At 48.5% G+C, this 24,274-nt stretch overlaps 1 long non-coding RNA gene across 1 annotated transcript; it reads left to right on the top strand.

Moving 5' to 3' along the window:
- Positions 1–1,097: 1,097 nt before the first annotated feature.
- On the top strand, positions 1,098–7,086 carry LOC120935247. Its single transcript, XR_005748374.1, has 3 exons — positions 1,098–1,164; positions 6,808–6,930; positions 7,047–7,086. It is a non-coding gene; the product is annotated as an uncharacterized LOC120935247 (long non-coding RNA).
- Positions 7,087–24,274: the final 17,188 nt, after the last annotated feature.

Genomic DNA, 24,274 nt, shown 5'->3' with positions numbered 1-24,274 from the left:
GATCACTGATATAAATCCTTCTCCCATCGGTCACCAATAAGGGACCAATAAACAGATCACTTGTTTGGTTTTGTTGTGTTTGGGTTTGGAGTGAATTTGCCCTGTTTGGGGTGAGATAACGGTTGCACTGAATGGGTAGTCGGCCAAGATGAACCTTCAGTTGCAGTATGACTACCAATGCTAAATGTGGCAGCTTCCCACTTCAGTGAGTGCCGATTTTAGTATTTCATTGTATTAAAAGGTGTTACACGATGTGGGATTCCCCTTTTGTGCTGTTCTCCTCATGGTTATCTGTACATTGCATTATTAATCTTTATTTCACCATGTTGTTTTCATGCATCTTGTACTGTTGCCATCTGCTGGCCAGAATTTGCATGCCACACGCCTCTGTTTTTGTTAGTTACGTTTTTTCCATCGGGGGCGTGGACTCCAGCAGGGCTGGCTTAATCACGTGGGGGTAGCCATTTCAGTTCCTCATGGCTGTCTGACTAGACACTGCACATTTTTTGGGCTTGAGAAGGCATGAGTTTTTGACCAGCAGCTAGCCTCAGGATAGATACCAACAAGTCAGCATTGATACCACTACTACAGAACAGTATTGTATCGCCGTTTATTGCTTATCTGGATTGAATAAACCCACGTTGATTTCATCCTCATGTCTGGATCCATCTAACCTGAGCATCTGCCGATCCGGTCTGCCCCACTGCTTGGATACGAAGGTAGGAAGTCACACAGCTATTATCAGTTATACCTTCATTCGCCTTCATGTGGGAACAGAACACCTTTCTCTCCTCCCTGAGTGTGTATGAAGAAAGTTGCATATAACAGATGTTCTACATGATTACATCTGACATCAATTTTACTGAAAAATCAAAGGAGCCAAAATGTCTCCCCCTCCGAGCAGTAATATATTTCTATCCCCCTTAGTGGGAGTGGAGATGACCCATCTATAAGGATATACAGTACATACACACACACACACAGCACAAGGACGTGCTCACACTACGAGATGTTTCTGCAGTTCCTCTGAACTCCACAAGATGGCAGACAGGAAGTCTCTATGGAAGACAGGAAGTGATGTCAGGTACAGACAGGAAGTTCCAGGTGAGAGGTGAGTCGGGAAGAAGTAGTGAGGAGACGTCGCTGGAAGAGGCAGCGGAGGGGGTAATAAGATCTTATTTTCTATTTACACCCAGTAACCCCCCCCCCCCGTCATGTCCGTCCTCTTCCTCCATAGTCACTGTGACTTATTTTATCTCCAGCAGATGATGATACACACATATAATGTGAAAACCTAGATTAACCCCTTCAGAATTGGAACACTTCCCCACTTGTGGGGCCGGAACATTCTCCTCATTTTGGAGATGAGTCACCTTTCCCACCAATCACCTTCTCACCTCATCAGTAGAGATGTCGCAAACATAAAATTTTCCGTTCGCGAACGGCAAACGCAAATTTCCGCAAACGTTCGCAACCAGGCGAACCGCCATAGACTTCAATAGGCAGGCGAATTTTAAAACCCACATGGACTCTTTCTGGCTGCAATAGTGATGGAAAAGTTGTTTCAAGGGGGCTAACACCTGGACTGTGGCATGCCGGAGGGGGATCCATGGAAAAACTCCCATGGAAAATTATGTAGTTGTCGCAGAGTCGGGTTTTAATGCATAAATCACCTAACATTCCTAAATTGTTTGGAATAACGTGCTTTAAAACATCAGGTATGATGTTGTATCGATCCGGATAGTGTAAGGCAGCCCTCAAAATTTACACTCGCCTGCTCGCATTTTGCGAGTGCATTTTGAGGGCTGGCGAGTGTGGGCTGCCTGGGAGCAGGGGCGGCGAGCAAGGAGTGAATATAGGGGAAGTGAGGGAGGAGAGTCGCCGCTGCTGTCGTCGTTGTCACCGCCACCACCGCCGCTACGTTGTTCAGAGCGTGGGGAACATAACAGCTTTCAATTCAATAGTGTTCCCCGCCATATATAGCCCCTGCCCCTTGTCCAGGCACTTTGATAGATGGATCACCCATATTGAATTGAAAGCTGTTATGTTCCCCGCACTTTGAACAACCAGGAGGCGGCAGCTCTCCTCTCTCTTACCCAGCACAGGTAGGCTCCACTGGGGACACATGGCTGCATTGGGGACACATGGCTGCACTGGGGACACATGGCTGCACTGGGGACACATGGCTGCACTGGGGACACATGGCTGCACTGGGGACACATGGCTGCACTAGGGATACATGGCTGCACTGGGGACACATGGCTCAAATCTGCACTGGGGACACGTGGCTGCACTGGGGACACGTGGCTGCATTGGTAGACATGGGCAGGCTGCATTTTTGGACACAGATAACGTTTTTGTTAATATTTATTTTTATAACTTAATTCTGCATAAAACATTTAAATGTAATTTCATGAGATAATTAATGGGGGCGTGTCTAGGGGCGGGATTAGGGGTGGGACATGGTAGGGGTTGGGCGGGGCAACTGGTGGCTAGTAACCCTTGAGTCCTGGCTAGTAGCTCAGGATTTAAAATTTTCAGCCCTGGTGTAAGCGTTACACCCACTTCACAGTGACAGACCAAACTCCCCGTTTAATGTACCGCAAACAACCGCAAACTCCCCATTTGCACAAGGTTAGATACCAAGCTAGCCATGTCCCGTTCCTTGTCCTCACTCATGTCATTGTCATGGATATGCAATAGTCTGGCAGGTTACCTGTCTCCATCTGACCCTGTTCTGGTTACCTTCTTATTTCCTCTTTTTCCTGTATGGCCCCACCCAGGCCATCCCATCCCAGGAAGTCTATATTAACTGTTGCAATACAGGCCTGCAGTGCTGTTCAACAGTGTTGTTTGCTTAAAGTAACACTAAAGGTTCGTTTTTTATTAGATCAATTGATTGCTGTAAGCTAGAGCATTTAAATATCACTTACCTCGTTTTTCCTTTTGACCTCCAAAATACAGTAATTCAGGTTTGAAAATGCCATTTCCTGTCACTCCTCTTCTTGCTTTCCACCAGCATCTGAGCTGTTTTGCATGGTGAAAAGCAGAATGTGCTCACCCCCTCCATATGACTACAGCCCTGCGTAAAGATACTCTCTTATCCCTCACAGGCATGGAGGCTAAGCCTAATAGGAACTATAGTTCCCATTAGGCCGTGATGTAGCAAGAATGAATGTGCACCGCAAACCAGGAAGTCAGTGAGAATAATGATTCAGGAGTAACGGAGGTGAAAAAAACGGCTCGATTTCAACAGGTATCAAACTAGTTATAATGCAAAACATTACTTTTTACTTTATCAGCTACTGTCAGACTTTAATTTAAGAGGAAAATATTTGTGTCTTTACAACCCCTTTAAGTTTCTGTGTACCGGTTTTGGCTTGTCCCTGACTTCTCCTGTTTGCCTGTGCCCCTGACCTTTTGCCTGTCCCTCGGTTACCCCTGTCTGCCTGTTGCCCTGACCTCGGCTTACCCATCACTACCGTTTGTCCTGCTTGCTGCTTCCCCTCTCTCCCTGCGGAGTGTGACCTAAGGGATCCCAGGGGTCGCGACCTGGATCCAGCTGCGGCGAAGGCCATCCTCACCACTAGAGGCTTTGGTGAACACAAATCTGGGTCTTAGACTCCGCGCCCTGGGCGATCTTGGGTTCACGCTTCCTCTCTGATAGCAGCAGTCAGCTATAGGGTTCACTACCCTGAGGTGCATCCCTGACCCCAACGGGGTGCACTTGTCACCTGGCCACAGATGACCTGACAGTCATTGAATGCCTCTTCCTCCACCCAGCCACGTACAACACCAAGCGTCCCTGAAAGGTGACAACAAGCCCCCTGGGACACCTGCTGTCGTTGGTCTTCCACCTCCTCAAAGCCACCTTCCTCCTCTGACTCCTCTTCTTCAGACTCCTCTCTCTGCGTTGCCGCAGGTCCAGCAATCAACGACGACAAGGCTGCTTCTGGTGGTGATAGTGAACACAACTCTTCCTCTTCATGCTCATCTACGGCCTGATCCAGCACTCTTCGTAGGGCACGCTCAAGAAAAAAAAGAATATAAGATGAGGTCGATGATGTTGCCTTGGGTTTGACTGACCAGGTTTGTCACCTCCGCAAAAGGACGCATGAGGAACCGGGAGATGGAAAAAGATGCTTGGTCGGTCCTCTTACTTCCAATTTGGGGCACTGCGCGTACGGCTTGCAATGTACTGTGCCACCAGATATGAGTGGTGTGTTTAAGTAGTACTATTCCTATCAGTTTAATCCCTGTTACGTCCCCTATCAGGGGCCGGTCTATGTAATAGATTTTAGGTACCGGGAGATGGAAAAAGATGCTTGGTTCTCCTACTTCCAATTTGGGGCATTGCGCGTGCGCCGTGCAATGTACTGTGCCACCAGATATGAGTGGGGTTTTAAGTAGTACTATTCCTATCAGTTTAATCCCTGTTACGTCCCCTATCAGGGGACGTGTAGGGAATTGATTTTAGACAACCGCAAAGAGTTGTCAATAGTTGACACACTCATGACATACATTTTATTCCTCTATGCGTCAATCTTGGTGTAGTGATGACTGTGCTCATGCGCACAGGGTTTTTCAAAGCCTATGGTTGTGCTGAGGTAGTTAAGTGACCCAGAACACAATGATTCTGCAGTGTGGGCCTTTTTTTTTAGATTAGTTCAGTTTTACTATGCGTGCAACCTACTGTGACACCAGATATGAGTGGCACTGTGCACTGGCAGAAGTTGGCAGAGTAGACGCTGTAGGCCTGACACACACGCTTGCAGGCAACTAACTGCTATTCTATTGCAGTCAATTTTTTTTTAAATGTAATCTACTGTGACACCAGATATGAGTGGTGGCACTGGGCAAGTGGGCACAGTATACGCTGTAAGCCTGACACACACGCTGGCAGGCAACTGACTGCTATTCTATTACAGTCAAAATTGTTTTTTTTTTTTAAATGTGATCTACTGTGACACCAGATATGAGTGGTGGCACTGGGCAAGTGGGCACAGTATACGCTGTGAGCCTGACACACATGCTGGCAGGCTACTGCAATTAGATTACAGAGGGGAAAAAAAAAGCAGACTGATGTACTAGCCCTAAAAAGGGCTTTTTGGGGTGCTGTCAGGACGCTGTCCTTACAGCAGAGATCAGATGAGTCTTTCAGGACTGGAGTGGACACTGAATACACTGGCCTAGCTATCGATTTCCCTATTAAATCAGCAGCAGCTACACTGTCCCTCCTCTCAGTAAGACTGCAGCTTCCGAATGAATCTAAAATGGATGCTGTCCAGGAGGTGGGAGGGTCTGGGAGGGAGGGTATGCTGCTGATTGGCTGGAATGTGTCTGCTGACTGTGAGGTACAGGGTCAAAGTTTGCTCAATGATGACGAATAGGGGGCGGACCGAACATCGCATATGTTCGCCCGCGGCGGCGAACGCGAACAAGCTATGTTTGCCGGGAACTATTCGCCGGCGAATAGTTCGGGACATCTCTACTCATCAGTCTATACTAACAGTTATATGAAGTTTATTAGAGATGGGGGTGGGGGGGGGTGGGTATGTAGGGGGGATTGGAATATGTATGTCTTTATTTGATAAGATTCAAATAGGAAGAAAGAGGAAAAAATATAATTAATAGTAAATGTCCTAAAAAACGAATTTCTCTATAATGATCCCAGTCTCAGATCTTCATCCTAAAATGTGATCAGTAAAGTCTCCGGAGTAGACGGAGATCACAGTTCATCACGTTCATCTTTTATTTAGGAGAGGTGTGACGCACCCGGGAGAAATTACAGATACCTCACAGAGCGTCCCTCACAGCTCCTCCTCTCAATATCCCTCCAACCAGAGTCAGCAAACCCTATCACATCACTGACCTCACAGCTCCTCCTCTCAATGTCCCTCCAATCCAAGTCATAGAATCCTACGACATTACTCTGGCCTCACAGCTCCTCCTCTCAATGTCCCTCCAACCAGAGTCGGCAAACCCTATGACATCACTGACCTCACAGCCCCTCCTCCCAATGTCCCTCCAACCAGAGTCAGAGAATCCTATGACATCACACTGGCCTCACAGCTCCTCCTCTCAATGTCCCTCCAATCCAAGTCAGAGAATCCTATGACATCACACTGGCCTCACAGCTCCTCCTCTCAATGTCCTTCCATCCAGAGTCAGAGAATCCTTTGACATCACACTGACCTCATAGCTAGCTCCTCCTCTCAATGTCCTTCCAATCCAAGTCAGAGAATCCTATGACATCACACTGACCTCACAGCTCCTCCTCTCAATGTCCCTCCAACCAGAATCGGCAAACCCTATGACATCACACTGACCTCACAGCTCCTCCTCGCAATGTCCCTCCAACCAGAATCAGAGAATCCTATGACATCACACTGACCTCACAGCTCCTCCTCCCAATGTCCCTCCAACCAGAGTCAGAGAATCCTATGACATCACGCTGACCTCACAGCTCCTCCTTCCAATGTCCCTCCAACCAGAGTCAGAGAATCCTATGACATCACACTGACCTCACAGCTCCTCCTCCCAATGTCCCTCTCACAAGCAAAAGCAAGATTGTTGGTCCCAGATTTCCTTGCAATAAGCTTTTAACCTACAGAGTGGGGGGCCCTGTCTGGGTAAATTATATCCCAAGTGGAGTTTTGATAAAAAAAGGAGACCCGATTGGTGAGGTGAGGAGGATTCTGGGAATGTCATTTGATTTTACTATATGTGTTCAAATCTAGAGTTTTTCTCCTGTGAAGTCTGGAGATCATATGATAATCACATTGTCTCCACCTCCCTCCCTGATAGAATAGAGAAATACAAAGAAGATTCTAGAAGTCACCACAGAAATCATCAAACTGCTGAAAGGAGACATGAGCGGTGCTGGGAAGGACATCATGATGGAGAATCAGCCGCCCCTCACATCACCGGGTAAGAGGAGACTTTATTGTAAAGGAGAGAGCAGTACGGAGGCTCCACCTAGATCCCCCATCATCTGATAAACACATAGAAACAATGTATTCAGTCAGTGTGTGTGTTTCCTACAGATGGATCCAGTAATGGGAACCCCCCAGAGAGATGTCCCCGTCCTTTGTATTCCTGGGATTCCACACAGGAAGGTCACACCATCCCCCACCATCATCAGGTAGATGAGTGACAATTATTGGTAGTTCTGATTTATACACAGCATGTTTATTAAAATTAATGTTTTATTATATATTCAGAGTGGAAACCTTGGGGATGATAATATTGATGTTAAAGAAGAGTATAAAGAGGAGGATGAGGAGTATGGAGTGATGGAGGAGTTTTCAGAAGGACACAAGGATATGATGGAGCCACCTAATACCAGGAACCCACCAGAGAGATGTCCCTGTCCTTTGTATTCCCGGGATTCCACACAGGAAGATCACACCATCCCCCACCATCATCAGGTAGATGAGGAACAATCACTGATAGTATCATTAGGATCTGTACATTATCTGCATTGTTACCATTGATGTCATTTTTTTTCTATATTCAGAGTGGAAACCTGAGAGATTCTAAAGTTAAGGTTAAAGAAGAGATAAAAGAGGAGGATGATGAGGATGGGGTGATGGAGGAGTCAGAGTCTCTAAAAGAACACAAAGATCTGTACCAGGACACCATGGTGGAGTCATCCAGCTACAGAAACCCACCAAAGAGATGTCCCCGTCCTCTGTATTCCCGGGATTCCACACAGGATGGTCACACCATCCCCCACCATCATCAGGTAGATGAGGAACAATCACTGATAGTATCATTAGGATCTGTACATTATCTGCATTGTTACCATTGATGTCATTTTTATTCTATATTCAGAGTGGAAACCTGAGAAATTCTAAAGTTAAGGTTAAAGAAGAGATAAAAGAGGAGGATGATAAGGATGGGGTGATGGAGAAGTCAGAGTCTCTAAAAGAACACAAAGATCTGTACCAGGACACCATGGTGGAGCCACCTAATACCAGGAACCCCCCAGAGAGATGTCCCCATCCTCTGTATTCCCGGGATTCCACACAGGAAGGTCACACCATCCCTCCTTATTTAAAGGTTGGTGGGATGGAGCATCTAGACATGGACTTGTGGAGGGATGTTTGGATTTTATAGATGTGATGTCACAATAATAAAGCTTATATCTTACAGATGATATTCTCTCTCATTTTCTTGATTTAGAGTGGAGATCCAATCGATATAGAATTTGAGGTGAAATCAGAAGAAGAAGAGAGGTATGTGAGGGATGATCAGCCGTCTATGGAGAAGGATGGAATAACAGGGACATTTATAGAGGAGGACACTTCTACAGAGATCAGCACAGGTGGGTCATTAACACTAAATACATTCCTCCACCCATACTGCTCACTGATTGGTCCAGAGTAGGCCAAGGACTGGGTGATAATCTTCCTTCTCTGTGCTGCAGAACCTAAACTGTAGGGATAGCCAAATGAGCCTGCGTATGAAAGCCATGATGTGTAGCGAATAGGGATGAGCTTCGTGTTCGAGTCAAACTCATGTTCGACTCAAACTTTAGCTGTTCACTCATTCGCCAAATTTTGAACATAATAGGCCATTCGTGCCAAATTCGAGTGGCACGTCACGTCCCAAAATTCACTGCGTCATCGTAGTGCATTGCTGGCTGATGATTGGCCAAGAATGCACTATGACCCGCATGCTTTGGCCAATCATAGCGCCGTCAGCACAAAGAGCCATAATTGGCCAAAGGAAGGGTGCCTTTGGCCAATCATGGCTCAGGGGAGTAGGTACACGCCCCACACTATATAAGGCTGCCTGCGTGTTGGCCTTGTGTAGTGTGTTGCGGCATTGTGACTTGTGAGAGTCTGAGAGAGATAGAGAGAGTCAGAGTGTCATTTCATTTCAGTTAGTGCAGGCAGGCGATTCAGGTAGCTGCAGTCAGTGTATTTAGTATATATATGCATCCTAGGAGTTGTGTATGTGTGTGTGTGTGTGTAAATACATACACTGTATTCAGTTTAGCTAGATCTCACTTCAGAGTGTTCCTGTTATTCTCGCTGCAGTATATTAAGTCAGTGTAGTGTATACTGGGCTCAGTGTGCAACTAAAGCTGACTGTAGACAATTCTTTTTGTACCTATTCCAATACATCAAATACAATATGTCTGGAAGGCCAACAAGGAGTGGCAATAAAAGAGGGCAAGCAGGCTCTGTGTCTAGAGGCAACAGTGCTGGTCGTGGACACGGTGCATCCTCATTAGCATGTGGCCGCGGGGCATGCTCGTCCCTTTTTTCAGCAGCTGGCCGCGTTGAGCCGCAACATGCCGAAGACTTGGTAGAGTGGATGACCAAGCCATCCTCCTCCTCCTCATCCTCTCTCACCCAGGCTCAGGGTACTTTGTCTGCCAAAGCGGCCTCTTCCCTCTGCGCAATGGCATCACTCACTCCTTCCCTAGCTTCACCATGTCCTCCTGAGGAGTCCCCCGAACTGTTTGACCACAGTGTTGGGTACATGCTGCAGGAGGATGCCCAGCGTTTTGAAGGCTCTGATGATGGTACACAGCTAGAGGAAGGCAGTAACTTGAACCCAGAGAGAGGGGGTTCCCAAGAAGGCCAGCAATCTGGCAGTCATGTTCCCCCAGCTGCAGCATACTGCCAGGTTTTCTACAGTGATGAGGAGGGAGGGGATGATGAGGTCACTGACTCCACATGGGTGCCTGAGAGGAGTTGAAGGACTCACAGGCACATCTCCAACGAGGCAGGATGCCCTCCAGGGGCCAGCTTAAGGGCAGCACACCGACTCTATCACAACACAGAGCTCCGCATGTGCAGGGCGCTGCTGTGTCTCAGCGTTATTCCAAAAGTTTTTTGGTGTGGGCCTTTTTTGAGACGAGTGCATCAGATCGCACCACTGCTATTTGCAACATATGTCTCAAGCGTATCTCACATGGCCAAAATATCACCCGCTTGGGCACCACATGCTTGACCAGACATATGTCGACCTGCCATGCAGTTCGTTGGCAATTGTACATAAAAGATCCACACCAAATAACAAAGCGGACCTCTCCTTGCTCCTCATCTGCTGGGAATAAAACCTCACTATACCTTCAGTCCTCTCAAAAACCTGCATTGATAGGACTGAAGGTGTAGAATTCAGTGTGTCACTGCCAAGTACTTGCGGGCAATCTTCTTTGGGTACACCAATGTCTGATTGTACCAGGCAAATTTCCCTGCCCCAGCTGCTGCACCAGCAAAATAAGTTCTCTCCCAGCCATCCACATGCCCAGCGGTTGAATGCTAGCTTGACTAGATTGCTAGCACTTCAACTGCTGCCTTTTCAGTTGGTAGGCTCTGCCCCCTTCCGTGAGTTTGTGGAATGTGCGGTACCTCAGTGGCAGGTTCCCAAACGCCACATTTTCTTTATCGTACATCACGGGACACAGAGTCTAGTAATTACTAAGTGGGTTATATGTTCCACCTTCAGGTGCTGGACACTGGTGTAATCACTTAGACAGGAAGTTCACTCCCTATATAACCCCTCCCATACTGGGAGCACCTCAGTTTTTTCACCAGTGTCTTAGGTGTTGGTCACGTTTGAAGAAAACTGTGCTTATGGGCAGTGGTGTAGCGTGGGTTGTCAGCGCCGGGGCAAGGCAAGAAATGTGCCCCCCCCCTAACATATGGACTTTTAGCACTCCCTGAGTCTCTTCCCTTCCTACAATAGTACTGACCAGCCAAATTCCTACAATGACCACTATACTAACCTCTACACTGACCTACATGATTCCTAGACTGATCACTACACTTACCCAACTGTCCACCGCACTGACCTACCCGATTCCAGTGCTGACCACTACACTGACTAACCCAGGGGTCCTCAAACTTTTTAAACAGGGGGCCAGTTCACGGTCCTTCAAACTGTTGGGGGGCCGGACTATAGTTTAAAAAAAACATGAACCTATGCACACATCTTATTTGAAGTACAAAATAACAGGGAAAAAAATACAATATTTTAAATAAAGAACAATTTGAATCAACATAAACTTATTAGTATTTCACAGACTCCCCTCATCACAGACCCCCCACAATCACAGATCCCCCATCACAGAACCCCCTCCCTATCACAGACCCCCCTCATCACGGAACCCCCCCCCCATCACTGATTCCTCTCCATTACAGATCCCCCCATCAAAGATTTCCTCCCGTATTAGGTCCCCCCATCACAAACTTTTCTCCATTACAAAGCCCCCAATAACAGACCCCCCCATCACACAGACCCACAACACAAAGGGAGGAGAGAGGATAGGACAGAGCAGTCAGGTGGAGGGTAGGACAGAGTGGGAGCAGCCAGATGAAGAGGAGGACAGGGTGGATGCAGCCAGGTGGAGGGGAGGACAGGGTGGATGCAGCCAGGTGGAGGGGAGGACAGGGTGGGAGCAGCCAGGTGGAAGGTAGAATAGAGTTGGAGCAGCCAGGTGGAGGGTAGAATAGAGTTGGAGCAGCCAGGTGGAGGGTAGAATAGAGTTGGAGCAGCCAGGTGGAGGGTAGAACAGAGTGGGAGCAGCCAGGTGGAAAGAAGGATAGGGTGGAAGCAGCCAGGTAGAGGGGAGGACAGTGTGGGAGCAGCCAGGTGGAGGGTAGAATAGAGTTGGAGCAGCCAGATGGAAGGAAGGAGAGGGTGAATGCAGCCAGGTGGAGGGTAGAATAGAGTTGAAGCAGCCAGGTGGAGGGTAGAATAGAGTTGAAGCAGCCAGGTGGAGTGGAGGAAAGAGTGGGAGCAGCCATTTGGAGGGTAGAATAGAGTTGGAGCAGCCAGGTGGAGGGTAGAATAGAGTTGGAGCAGCCAGGTGGAGGGTAGAATAGAGTTGGAGCAGCCAGGTGGAGGGTAGAACAGAGTGGGAGCAGTCAGGTGGAAGGAAGGACAGGGCGGATGCAGTCAGGTGGAAGGAAGGACAAGGTGGATGCAGTCAGGTGGAGGGTAGAATAGAATGGGAGCAGCCAGGTGGAAGGTAGAATAGAGTTGGAGCAGCCAGGTGAAAGGTAGAACAGAGTGGGAGCAGCCAGGTGGACTGGAGGACAGGGTAGATGCAGTCAGGTGGAGGGGAGGACAGAGTGGGAGCAGCCAGGTGGAAGGTAGAAGAGAGTGGAAGCAGCCAGGTGGAGTGGAGGACAGGGTGGATGCAGTCAGGTGGAGGGGAGGACAGAGTGGGAGCAGCCAGGTGGAGGCCAGAATAGAGTGGGAGCAGCCAGGTGGAGGGTAGAATAGAGTGGGAGCAGTCAGGTGAAAGGTAGAACAGAGTGGGAGCAGCCAGGTGGACAGGGTAGATGCAGTCAGGTGGAGGGGAGGACAGAGTGGGAGCAGTCAGGTGGAGGGTAGAATAGAGTGGGAGCAGCCAGGTGGAGGGTAGAATAGAGTTGGAGCAGCCAGGTGGAGGGTAGAATAGAGTTGGAGCAGCCAGGTGGAGGGTAGAATAGAGTTGGAGCAGCCAGGTGGAAGGTAGAAGAGAGTGGAAGCAGCCAGGTGGAGTGGAGGACAGGGTGGATGCAGTCAGGTGGAGGGGAGGACAGAGTGGGAGCAGCCAGGTGGAGGGTAAAATAGAGTGGGAGAAGCCAGGTGGAGGGTAGAATAGAGTTGGAGCAGCCAGGTGGAAGGTAGAAGAGAGTGGAAGCAGCCAGGTGGAGTGGAGGACAGAGTGGGAGCAGCCAGGTGGAGGGTAGAATAGAGTGGGAGCAGCCAGGTGGAGGGTAGAATAGAGTGGGAGCAGCCAGGTGGAGCTTAGAATAGAGTGGGAGCAGCCAGGTGGAGGGTAGAATAGAGTTGGAGCAGTCAGGTCGAAGGAAGCACAGGGCGGATGCAGTCAGGTGGAAGGAAGGACAGGGTGGATGCAGTCAGGTGGAGGGGAGGACAGTGTGGGAGCAGCCAGGTGGAGGGTAGAATAGAGTTGGAGCAGCCAGATGGAAGGAAGGAGAGGGTGAATGCAGCCAGGTGGAAGGTAGAATAGAGTTGGAGCAGCCAGGTGGAAGGTAGAACAGAGTTGGAGCAGCCAGATAGATGGGAGGTAAGTTCTTACCTTGGCGGGTAATAAAAGAATCACTGGCTCCCTCCACTCGACAGCCTCATGGCATTTTTTTCTCCTGTCTTCCTATTCCCCCTCCCGCTCGGCATTTTGGGGGCTGAACTCCTCTCAGGGATTTATCATGGGGCCTGCTGGTATCCAGGACTACAATTCCCATAATGCTCTGGTTTCCCAGCTATTGGCTCTGAAAGTAGCCAATAGGAGCAGGCATTGCCAGGTGAATGCTCTGCTCAAGGAGAGTGTCATGAATATGCATCATGTCTGTCTGCCTACCTGATCTCCATGTGTTCATTAGAGGCAGATCCTGTTCTGGTTTCCCTTCTTATCACTTCCTCTTCCTGTATGGCTCCACCCTAGTCCATCCCAGGAAGCCTATATTAACCTTTGCTCTACAGGTCTGCAGTGCTGTTCAACAGTGTTCCAATGCTCAGTTCCTGTCTGCAGTGTATTGCTAGTTCCTGGTTGCAGAGTGCTACGATCATCTTCCGTGTACCGTTTTGGCTTGTCCCCGACTTCCCTGTCTGCCTGTGCCCCTGACTATTTGCATGTTCCACGGTTATCCTTGTCTGCCTGTTGCCCTGACCTCGGCCTGTCCATCACCACTGTTTGTTCTGCTGGCTGCTTCCTCCTTCTCCCAGCGGAGTGTGACCTGAGGAATCCCGGGAACGCGACCTGGACCCAGTTGCGGCCAAGACCATCCCTACCACCAAGGGCTCTGGTGAATACAAAACTGGGTCTTAGACTCCGCGCCCTGGGTGATCTTGGGTTACGCTTCCTCCCTGCCAGCAGTAGTCGGCTATAGGGTTCACTTCCCTGCGGTGCATCCCTGACCCCTACAGGGTGCACTTGTCACCTGGCCACAGGTGACCTGACAGTTTGAACAGCCATGAACCCGGCCGACATGCCGCTTCCTGCAGATGACCCATTACAGGGCGTTGTTCACAGACTCGAGACGCATGAAGCTAATCAGGCTCAGGTGATGCGTTTCCTTCAGGATCTGGCTTCCCGCTTTGATCAGCTTCAGACCTCGTTGGGAGCCCCGAATCTACAACCCCAAGTACAACCAGCGGCAGCGGCTGCGCCCGTCGCACCAGTCGCAGAGTCGCATTCACTGAAGCTACCACCTCCAGTCCGTTTTTCTGGAGACTCCAAGGCCTGCAGGGGGTTTCTTAGCCAGTGCACCATCCATTTTGAACTACAGCCTCAAAACTTCTTGTCTGATCGGGCAAAGGTAGCCTATATTATTTCCCTCCTTTCCGGTGAAGCTTTAGCCTGGGCTGCCCCTATGTGGGAGAGGAATGATCCGGTAGTTTCCAGCCTGTTCAACTTCCTAAAGCTCTTTCGGAACATCTTTGAAGAGCCGGCTCGGGCCTCTTCAGCAGCCAGTGCTCTGCTACGTCTCCGCCAAGAATCTCGTTCAGTGGGTCAATATGCTCTTCAGTTCCGTATACTCTCAGCTGAATTGAGCTGGAACAATGAGGCCCTGGTCGCTACCTTTTTACATGGCCTCTCTGACCGAGTGAAGGACGAATTAGCGGGAAGAACCATCCCCGTCGGTCTGGACGATGTCATCTCCCTGTGCAATCAGATCGATATTCGTTTTCAGGAGAGGTCCATTGAGAAAAGACACCAGCACTCCCTAGGTCGTAGTCAGTCTGTGCTTCCCTCACTTCGTCCCGTAGACCACCCCCTGCCTGCTGAGGAACCTATGCAGTTGGGCCGGACCAGACTAACACCCGAAGAACGTGCTAGACGCAGAACTCTGGGCTTGTGCCTCTATTGTGGAGGCAAGGGCCATCTTCGTGCCTCCTGCCCGCTTCGCCCGGGAAACGCTCAGGTCTAATACATTTAGAAGGTGGAGTATTGGACCCAGAAACATCACCTTCCCGTCTGCTCCTTCCGGTGTCCCTTCATGTAGGCACTTCTCCCCTATCGATCTCTGCATATCTGGATTCCGGGGCTGCCGGCAACTTTATGGACTGGAGAACTGCTTCTTCTATGAAGCTTACCCTTTCACCCCTCACTACGCCGCTGGTAGTCTCGGCAATTGATGGCACTATTCTCCCAGGGGGTCCTATTCGCTTCCAGACACTACCCATTAGGATGTCGATAGGGATTCTCCACCAGGAGTGGATATCCTTTCTCATCCTACCTAAAGCCTCCACTCCCATTGTATTGGGCCTTCCTTGGCTACAGCTCCACTCTCCCCATGTGGACTGGGCTTCTGGGCAGATTCTGGCTTGGGGTCCTTCATGTTTCTCGTCATGTCTTTCCAAGGTGACTCCTAAGGGGGAACTTCCGGTTGCTACCACATCAGTATCTTCGGATCTTCCCACTGCTTACAGCGATTACCGGGATGTGTTCTGTAAAAAATCAGCCGAGGTGCTTCCTCCCCACAGATCTTTTGACTGTGCCATTGACCTTGTTCCTGGAGCAATTCTGCCCAGGGGTCGCACATACCCTTTGTCCATCCCAGAGACCCAGGCCATGTCTGAGTATGTCGCAGAAAACCTTGACAGAGGTTTCATTCGGAAATCGTCATCGCCTGCAGGAGCAGGGTTCTTTTTTGTTGCCAAGAAGGATGGTACCTTGAGACCCTGTATTGATTATCGAGGATTAAACGCTGTTACTATTAAGAATCGTTACCCCTTACCCTTGATATCTGAATTGTTCGATAGGTTGAGGGGTGCCTCCATTTTCACTAAGTTGGATCTCAGGGGGGCGTACAACCTCATTCGAATACGAGAAGGCGATGAGTGGAAGACTGCGTTTAACACTCGAGACGGCCATTTTGAGTATCTGGTCATGCCTTTCGGGTTATGTAATGCCCCAGCCGTGTTTCAAAACTTTGTCAACGAAATCTTCAGGGACCTGCTGTACCAGTTTGTTGTCATCTATCTGGATGACATTCTAATCTTTTCGGAAAATCTGCATGTCCACAGGAACCATGTTCGCACTGTACTCCAGCGCCTCAGAGAGAATAATCTCTATGCCAAACTGGAGAAATGCTCCTTTGAATGTTCTGAGGTCCTGTTTCTAGGATGCTTTGTTTCAAGCTTGGGCCTTCGTATGGATCCTGGGAAGGTCTTAGCCATTACCAATTGGCCTCTTCCTGCTAGCCTCAAGGCCACACAGCGCTTTCTTGGTTTCACAAATTATTATAGGCAGTTCATCAGGAATTATTCTTCCATTGCCGCGCCTATTATCGCTTTGACCAAGAAGGGTGCTAATGCCAAAGACTGGCCTCCCGAAGCTGTCTCTGCGTTTCACGATCTGAAACAGGCCTTCGTCTCTGGACCTCTTTTGAGGAGACCAAACCCTGAGGAGGCATTCTTTATTGAAGTGGACGCTTCTTCAGTGGGAGTGGGAGCGGTGCTTCTTCAACTTTTTGAGAAGAGACGTCAACCATGTGCGTTCTTTTCCAAAAAATTTTCTCAGGCAGAGAGAAATTATGCCATCGGTGACCGGGAACTTCTCGCAATTAAATTGGCGCTAGAAGAGTGGCGTCATCTTTTGGAGGGTTCTCCTCACTCCATAACGATCTTCACCGATCACAAGAATCTACAGTACTTACAGAATGCTAAACGTCTGAATCCCAGACAGGCCAGGTGGAGCCTCTTCTTTTCCCGTTTCAGTTTCACGATTACATACAAACCTGGTTCCTGCAACGGTCGGGCTGATGCGCTTTCTAGATCCTTTGACACCTTGGACGAAGATCTCACTCTTGAACCTGAGCCGATCATTCCAACTTCATGCATTGTTGCCCATTCTACCACCCTGGACTCAAAAATTCCTCCTGGTAAGACCTTTGTCCCCACTGAGCTAAGAGCCAAGATCCTTCGTTGGGGACATGATTCCAAGGTGGCGGGCCATGCTGGTTTCCTCCGGTCCTTCCTACTCATTAGTCGTCACTATTGGTGGCCAAATCTCCGCTCAGAGGTTAAAGACTATGTCAAGGCTTGTCATGTCTGTGCTCAGTTCAAATCCTCCACACAAGCTCCTGCTGGTCTCCTCATGCCCTTGCCCATTCCCAAGGAGCCCTGGGCTCACATTGCCATGGATTTTATCACCGATCTTCCACTGTCTGGCGGTAATACGGTCATTTGGGTGGTAGTCGATCGGTTCTCCAAAATGGCACATTTTGTTCCCCTTCCTGGTCTGCCTTCTGCTCCTGCTTTGGTCCCCATTTTTGTTCGAGAGATTTTCCGTCTTCATGGGGTTCCTTCTCATATTGTTTCGGACAGGGGTGTTCAATTCACGTCTCGTTTTTGGAGAGCCTTTTGCAAATCCCTCAATATTGCTTTGGATTTTTCCTCTTCTTACCATCCTCAATCCAATGGGCAGACGGAGAGGGTTAATCAGGAGTTAGAGGTTTTTCTTCGTACCTTAGTCTCCGCTCATCATGACGATTGGTCCTCTCTACTTCCATGGGCGGAATTTTCCCATAACAATCATGTGAATACCAGTTCGCAGAGAACACCCTTTTTCTCAGTTTATGGAAGACATCCTCAACTTCCACTTCCCATGACCTGTTCTCTGGATATCCCAGCTTTGGCTTCAGCTCAAGAGTCATTCAATTCCATCTGGAGCGACGTCCATGATTCCCTCCGGGCAGCTGCCGACAAATTCAAAGGCTTTGCTGACCGCCGCAGGCGTAAACCGCCTTCTCTTCAACCAGGGGACAAAGTCTGGCTCTCCACCAGAAACATCAAGCTCCGAGTTCCTTCTCTGAAGTTTGCTCCAAGATTCATTGGTCCATACACCATAATGGCTAAGCTGAATCCAGTTTGTTTCAAGCTTCAGATTCCCAAAAACCTCAAAATCTCTAACTCCTTCCATGTTTCCCTTCTGAAGCCTTTAGTCCTTAATAGGTTCTCTCGTCCTCTCCCCACCACGGCACCAGTCTCTGAGGAGAATCAGGAATATGAGGTCAGTCAAGTACTGGATTCCCGACTCTGTAGAGGCGCTCTTCAGTACCTTGTTCATTGGAAAGGCTTTGGTCCTGAGGAGAGGTCTTGGGTTCCTGCATCAGAGGTCTTTGCACCTCGTCTATTGAAGAATTTTCATCTGAAGTTTCCCTCTAAACCCGGACCCAGGCAGGGAAGGGGGAGGCCTCGTAAGAGGGAGGGTACTGTCATGAATATGCATCATGTCTGTCTGCCTACCTGATCTCCATGTGTTCATTAGAGGCAGATCCTGTTCTGGTTTCCCTTCTTATCACTTCCTCTTCCTGTATGGCTCCACCCTAGTCCATCCCAGGAAGCCTATATTAACCTTTGCTCTACAGGTCTGCAGTGCTGTTCAACAGTGTTCCAATGCTCAGTTCCTGTCTGCAGTGTATTGCTAGTTCCTGGTTGCAGAGTGCTACGATCATCTTCCGTGTACCGTTTTGGCTTGTCCCCGACTTCCCTGTCTGCCTGTGCCCCTGACTATTTGCATGTTCCACGGTTATCCTTGTCTGCCTGTTGCCCTGACCTCGGCCTGTCCATCACCACTGTTTGTTCTGCTGGCTGCTTCCTCCTTCTCCCAGCGGAGTGTGACCTGAGGAATCCCGGGAACGCGACCTGGACCCAGTTGCGGCCAAGACCATCCCTACCACCAAGGGCTCTGGTGAATACAAAACTGGGTCTTAGACTCCGCGCCCTGGGTGATCTTGGGTTACGCTTCCTCCCTGCCAGCAGTAGTCGGCTATAGGGTTCACTTCCCTGCGGTGCATCCCTGACCCCTACAGGGTGCACTTGTCACCTGGCCACAGGTGACCTGACAGAGAGGGAGGGTGGAATTCCCCCGCAGCTGCGGCTCTGCCTGTGTCTCTTCTCAGAGCCTGTCAGTTTGGTCGCCACTGCCCTGTCACTAGTTTTAGTCCACGGGCCGGGTAAATCACACTGGCGGGCCGGATTCGGCCCGCGGGCCGTAGTTTGAGGACCCTTGGACTAACCTGATTCCTATACTGACCACTACACTGACCTACCTGTCCACTACATTGACCACTACACTAAACTGTCCACTACAATAGACACTACATTGACCACTACGCTAAACTGTCCACTACAATAGACACTACACTGACCACACTACACTAAACTGATCACACCACTGTCCACTACAATACACACTTCACTACACTGACCACTGCAACACACACTACACTGACCACTGCAACACACACTACACTGACCACTGCAACACACACTACACTACACTGACCACTGCAACACAAACTACACAGACCAGTATAGTTTAGTGTGTGTTGCAGTGGTCAGTGTAGTGTAGTCTGTGTTGCAGTGGTCAGTGTAGTGTAGTCTGTGTTGCAGTGGTTAGTGTAGTCTGTGTTGCAGTGGTCAGTGTAGTGTGTGTTGCAGTGATCAGTGTAGTGTGTGTTGCAGTGATCAGTGTAGTGTGCATCGCAGTGGTCAGTGTAGTGTGTGTTGCAGTGGTCAGTGTAGTGTAGTGTAGTCTGTGTTGCAGTGGTCAGTGTAGTGTAGTCTGTGTTGCAGTGGTCTGTGTAGTGTAGTCTGTGTTGCAGTGGTCAGTGTAGTGTAGTCTGTGTTGCAGCAGTGGTCAGTGTAGTGTGTGTTGCAGTGGTCAGTGTAGTGTAGTGTGTGTTGCAGTGTACAGTATAGTGTGTTGCAGTGGTCAATGTAGTCTCTGTTGCAGTGGTCAGTGTAGTCTGTGTTGCAGTGTACAGTATAGTGTGTTGCAGTGGTCAATGTAGTCTGTGTTGCAGTGGTCAGTGTAGTGTGTGTTGCAGTGGTCAGTGTAGTGTGTGTTGCAGTGGTCAGTGTAGTGTGTGTTACAGTGGTCAGTGTAGTGTAGTCTGTGTTGCAGTGGTGGTCAGTGTAATGTAGTCTGTGTTGCAGTGGTCAGTGTAGTGTAGTCTGTGTTGCAGTGGTCAGTGTAGTGTGTGTTGCAGTGGTCAGTGTAGTGTACTCTGTGTTGCAGTGGTCAGTGTAGTGTAGTGTGTGTGTTGCAATGGTCAGTGTAGTGTAGTGTGTGTTGCAGTGGTCAGTGTAGTGTAGTCTGTGATGCAGTGACCACTGCAACACACACTACACTACAGTGACCACTGCAACACACACTACACTACAGTGACCACTGCAACACACACTACACTGACCACTGCAACACACACTACACTACACTGACCACTGCAACACACACTACACTACACTGACCACTGCAACACACACTACACTGACCACTGCAACACATACTACACTACACTGACCACTGCAACACACACTACACTAAACTGACCACTGCAACACACACTACACTACACTGACCACTGCAACACACACTACACTGACCACTGCAACACAGACACTACACTACACTGACCACTGCAACACAGACTACACTACACTGACCACCAGTGTAACAGAGCAAGTACTCACAGTATCCATGCAGGCTGACGGTGAGGAGGGGGCCGGGGCTCCTGTCTGTGTAGATACTGCATCCTCTTCCTCCTGGCCTGGGTTTCCTCCCGACAGTCCTGGGGGGGTGGTCGGTGGTGCGGTGGCGGTGCAGAGTCAGAGTGCCAGACCCCTTACAGCAAAGTGACTTTTGCTAGACTAAGTTCAGCTGTTGATGCACCTGTGTTAAGTTCCTCTGCTTTTACCTTAGGACTTTTGTCTACCCGTAGAAAAAGGTTTGGGGGTAGGAATATAAAAGGGTATCGCCACCTGAATCTGGTGGCCCTTATCATGCTTGCATAATACCATCTTCCCCTGTAGAGACTTGAGACAGCTCACAGATTGAGTCATCAGCCCTGTCAGGCATTGCAGGCTCCCCCAACATTGCAGCCACTCTGCATATGTCTGTTTGGATGTTTTTTTGCATTGCATTTGTTGGTCTATAAGAGATTAACTGCTATATTCGCAGCATCCTCACAAGAAGCAGAAAACAGGGTGTGCCCCTTTCCCTGCTCTAAATCCTCAAACAAAGGGATTAAAAGACCTGAGGATGAAGGTTCACTGTCAGAGGACAGGGAACAGGTGCAGCCTAACGAGGAGAAGCTATCAGAAGCCCCACAAGTTCTGGTTGCAGCTGCAGTCTTTTTCAGAGATTTATGCTGCATATAACTTCTCTCAGCCTAGACGGCCAGAGCCTCTGTCTCCTCCTTGGGGTTTAATAAAAAAAAATTCCTATAGGTTGCTAGAAAAACCTCCATAGGGTCCTCATCCTGGTGTTGGCTTCAGGCTAACCAAATGCACAACTGTGGGATGCACAGTTGCTGGTGCACATTGCTAACGTTGCATGATTGCGGAGACGCACATCTACAGAGGATAACTTCCTCTTTACCAGTCCGCATGTTTGCATAAAATACATGAGTTTGGAATGTTCAAAATGCATGTGGGGTAAAAACAAGTAACAGAACATGTTTTATTGTTGATCACATAAAGATACATGTTTCTGTCTTTTACACAGTCACATAAGGATACTTGGTCACATTAAAGTGCCTAAAATCACATAAAAATGCTTGAGTGCATAAGGATGCTGGATCACACATGGTTACCTGATCACTCGAGTCCTGGATTACCCAAGGATATTTGGTCACACAGAGAGGCTTGTTTTCACAGAAATGCCTAAAATCGTATAAAAATGCTTGATTGCATAAAGATGCTAGACCACACAAGGTTGCCGGATCACACAAGTCCTTGATTACCCAAGTCCCTGGTCACACAAGAGTACTTGTCCGCACAGGAGTGCTTAAGATGCATAAGATGTTTGATTGCATGAAAAATGCTGAATCGCATAAGGATGCATGATTGCTTTGAAGTTGCATGTTTGCCTAGATTTTGCATGGTTGCTTAATGAGGCATGATAATTAGGTTTCCTTAATTATACAGGATTCCTTGTGCTTACATAGGAATACGTGTCTGCAGGGGTACATGTTGCACAATGTTGCATAACACGTTCATAGCGCATGCTTGCTTGCAAGATGCTTGTTCCATAGCACACATGCTATATGTATGCATGTATACAGCGCACCCTTTTTTTATGTTTTGCCTAATACATATTTGTATGAATTCATGCTTCCATGAACACATGCTTCCATAGAGGCATATGGCTTTAACACTTGCCACATACACATATGGGGAGCCATTGGCATATGTGTTTATTTACATGGCGCTGCAGAGGTTGTCTGCGTTTCGCAGAGGAACAGCACTGTCTCCAGTTCGTGGTCTTGCCCCTTGGGTTAGCCACCGTGCCTGGGTTGACAGGGTGCTAGGGCCCGACTCTAGCAGGTCTAAAGGCCCAGGGTATAGCAATAATGCATACCGAGACAAACTCCTGCTGACGGATTAGTCAGTAGCATGGCTGGGCCTAAGGGTGTCCAGCATGGTCAAGTATCTGGAACTCCTGGGTTAGGATCCCAGTCTAATGCCGCGTACACACGATCACTTTTTGTGATGAAAAAAAATGTAATTTTTCATCATGAAAAAAATACGTTTTTCCAACTTCATCATTAAAATGATGTTGCCCACACACCATTGTTTTTGAAAAATTATGAACAAAGTGACGGCACTCTGAAGGGGAAGTTCTATTCGCCTTGAGGCTGCTTTTAGCTGGTTACTTGTTAGTAAAAGACGATTCGTGCTTTTTTGTCTGTTACAGTGTGATGAATGTGCTGACTCCATTATGAATGGTAGTTTTACCTCCCGTCTCCTAACTTGCTTCTGGGCATGTGCGGGTTTAAAACGTCGTTTTTGCCCACACACGATCATTTTTTATGACACAAAAAATTACATTTTAAAAAATGACATAACAAATTGAAGCATGTTTGAATTTTTATTTTTGTCGTTTTTCAGAAGACAAAAAATTATGTTTAGCCGATAATTACACGATAATTTTAAATGACGTTTTTAAAAATGTCATTTTTTTTCATCACAAAAAGTGATCGTGTGTACGGGGCATAAAGGTAAATCCTTTCATTGACAAGAAGCTTGGAATGTTTGGGACACAGCCCAAAAATGAGAGTTTTTTTGGCCTCAGACAAGATCATCGCTATGAGAAAGATGGTCTATGTGTTCACGGCAAGGAACAGTTCCTTACGTTTGCCTTTTGCTTAAAGGGTCACTAAAGGAAAAAAAATGTTTTGCTGAAATGACTGGTTACAGGGTATAGAGACATAAAAGTTAACTGATTCCTTTTAAAAATGATTAAAAATAGATTAAATTCAATCATATAATGTGCCTCTAGTTTCACTTTCGGTTTTAAATTGGTTTCATGTTTTTGTGAAGTAAAGAGACCCACAGAACAAAAACAAACAAATCCAGGGCAGTGTTTTGTTTTTAAAATGAATCTGATTGGTTCTGAGGAGTTTTAGACACACAGTAATGACAGCTTAGACCAGGGGTCCTCAAACTTTTTAAACAGGGGGCCAGTTCACGGTCCTTCAAACTGTTGGGGGGCCGGACTATAGTTTAAAAAAAACATGAACCTATGCACACATCTTATTTGAAGTACAAAATAACAGGGAAAAAAATACAATATTTTAAATAAAGAACAATTTTAATCAACATAAACTTATTAGTATTTCACAGACTCCCCTCATCACAGATCCCCACCCATCACAGATCCCCCATCACAGAACCCCCTCCCTATCACAGACCCCCCTCATCACAGATCCCCCCCCCCATCACAGATCCCCCATCACAGAACCCCCTCCCTATCACAGACCCCCCTCATCACGGAACCCCCCCCCCATCACTGATTCCTCTCCATTACAGATCCCCCCATCAAAGATTTCCTCCCGTATTAGGTCCCCCCATCACAAACTTTTCTCCATTACAAAGCCCCCAATAACAGACCCCCCCATCACACAGACCCACAACACAAAGGGAGGAGAGAGGATAGGACAGAGCAGTCAGGTGGAGGGTAGGACAGAGTGGGAGCAGCCAGATGAAGAGGAGGACAGGGTGGATGCAGCCAGGTGGAGGGGAGGACAGGGTGGATGCAGCCAGGTGGAGGGGAGGACAGGGTGGGAGCAGCCAGGTGGAAGGTAGAATAGAGTTGGAGCAGCCAGGTGGAGGGTAGAATAGAGTTGGAGCAGCCAGGTGGAGGGTAGAACAGAGTTGGAGCAGCCAGGTGGAAGGAAGGACAGGGCGGATGCAGCCAGGTGGAGGGGATGACAGAGTGGGAGCAGCCAGGTGGAAAGAAGGATAGGGTGGAAGCAGCCAGGTAGAGGGGAGGACAGTGTGGGAGCAG

The sequence above is a fragment of the Rana temporaria genome, chromosome 4, assembly GCF_905171775.1.
Source record: "Rana temporaria chromosome 4, aRanTem1.1, whole genome shotgun sequence".
Classification (NCBI taxonomy): domain Eukaryota; kingdom Metazoa; phylum Chordata; class Amphibia; order Anura; family Ranidae; genus Rana; species Rana temporaria.
This window is presented reverse-complemented; position numbering and strand designations above follow the sequence as displayed.